This window comes from Palaemon carinicauda, chromosome 12 (genome assembly GCF_036898095.1).
Source record: "Palaemon carinicauda isolate YSFRI2023 chromosome 12, ASM3689809v2, whole genome shotgun sequence".
Classification (NCBI taxonomy): domain Eukaryota; kingdom Metazoa; phylum Arthropoda; class Malacostraca; order Decapoda; family Palaemonidae; genus Palaemon; species Palaemon carinicauda.
The window spans coordinates 74,675,790-74,678,289 of record NC_090736.1 but is presented as its reverse complement, the minus strand read 5'-3'; positions in this window follow the sequence as shown (position 1 = coordinate 74,678,289).

Here is a 2,500-nt window from a genome sequence, read left to right as displayed (position 1 = left end):
GGGAAGAAATGATGAGTGCCACTCTAAGACTGAAAATTTTTTAAGAAATTTTACCTTTATAATTCTTGTAAGTATTGTATCTTATCCTTGAGGGAACAATCTTCATTGTTGACAGATGAGGCATAATGTAGGACCTTCTCCAAACACCATGAGATGAGCAATGTCCGGCCTGCACATGGCCAGCAGGCTAGCACCCAGCACTACTGGTACAGTCGGCATACCGCCCACTGAGTTAGCACCTGTCTGTGCCGGTCCGCCGGCATACTGTCGGCCAGGCTAGTAGCCCGGCAACAGCACTTGTGGACGGCAGTCCAAGGAAGGACTTAAGAACCTTGGTAACAGAAGAGACTTCCCACCAACAGCCATCAAGGCTGCCGGCAACCGCCAGCTGCCGGAAAATGACATGGCTACCAACAGCCTGTATAGACGCCGGCAGCCGTCATAGCTGCCAGCAGTTTTAATAAAGATGCCCGGCGGCAGCCAACATGGCAGCCGGCAGTCGTAGTGGCTGTCAGTAACCGGCATATACGCCAGCAGCCGTCATGGCTGCAAGCAGTTGTCCTAGCTGCCGGCAGCCGGCATGGCCACCTGGAGCTATCATGGCCGCCGGCAACCATCATAGTCGCCGGCAGCCGGCATAGCCGTAAGCAGTCAGACAACAGCTGTTAAGTAGTAGTCCGGCCGGTCCCGCAACCCACCGACAATCAGTGAGATTGCAGGATGATGGCCCAAAGAGTTACGATGGCTAGGGCATCACTAAAGGAGAGAGGGGGAAGGTAAAAGGGTCCTGTATGAGGTGTGGAAGGAGCCGGCAAGGATGCCGGTCCTACCACACACTTGAGAAACTCTGTTTCAGTATCGGCGCCATCCTAAGCGGCAGGAGATTCTTTATTCTCCAGCCTAGGGTCTGCCAATACTGTTAAGGGGACGTCGGCAGTGCCACCTCCTCTCAACAAAGGAAAAACAGAGTTTCAATGCCGGCGCCATCATAGGCGGCAGAAGAATGTCTATTCATCAGCCTAAGGACTGCGACCACAGGACTAGTCTTCTAGAACACAGGGAGAAGGTGGCGGCATCATACAACCACTTCAAGTGCGGCCTAGGAAGGACTAGCCTCCTATGCCGGCAGCCTAGCCGGCAGGGGAATGACTATTCACCATGCCGGCCGGCAGCCGGCACAAGATTATATACTCAGAGGTTCTGACCGGATATCAAAACCTGCTATCTGCGGCTAAGGGAAGGGACAGAAAACCCTAGGCTAGTCATGCCTGAATAAAAAACTCGAGGAACGAACCACTAGGGATTTAGCTTAAGGCTACACTCAGAGAGGAGGGATTACCCTCAAATATCCACTGGAGACGAGTATCGGTTTATATAATAATTCTAGGAGATATTTATCTCCACATGAATTGATGAAACAATACACGAGGGTAACCGGGGAAATGTCTGAAAGTATACTACATCGCCTATGTTAGGTTACCTAGGCAAGATGAGATCTCGGTTACCTAAATCATGGAAACTCTAAATTATACGATCAACATAGAAAAAGGAAAATTATGCATATTATAAGTATGTTTAAAAGTATAATTTTCCTAAATAGCCTTCAAAAATAAATTAATTAAAGCTATTTCAACCAAATATGTCAGTCTATTAACTAAACAACAAATGTCTAACGAACAACAGCGACCATGGCGCCTCTGGTAACAGGCCTAGCTCCTTATCACAATAATTTACTCTAATTTCACTGTGAAACATGAGCTAAAATATACACATTGTAAAGAATCAATACTTAACTTTCCAGAGGAGAAAGAAGCTGGAGATTGCATAATAATCCTTGCAGAATCGATTGAAAAAGTTACATCAACAGGGAACACCACCGTGCGAATTCGCTACAGAATTAGGAATGTCCGCCATCTTGGATATGGAGCCGTCTTGATACTCAAGAGTAGTATGGGAAGTAGGGTAACTTTGATAACGGCCCCCCTTCCAAAATTGCTACTCTTCCCCCTCGAGGCCAAAACGCTATTCGGGGTGAAGATCGTTATGTGTCGTATCAAGATATACGTCTCCTGATTTATGCGATATCCTTAAGAGAATGTTAAGGAATTCACGCCAGGAGTTAGAATTCTGGAGACCTAAAGATAAATTCTCTGGGAATATCACTGTAGTACATATATCCCTTGGAAGCTACTATTAGGAATCTTCCATCAGGACGATATGGCTTGAGCCCAGAAATCTTCTTAACAATTTTACTCAAATATGGAATTGTTATTATCAATATCAAAGGGTGTTGTATATTCTGTTTGTATATATATATATATATATATATATATATATATATATATATATATATATATATATATATATATATATATATATATATATATATATATATATATATATATATATATATATATATATATATATTTGGAATATTATATAGCGCACAAATAAGTTCAGAAATATTTTGCGAATTAATAAATAGATGTATCTTAATATC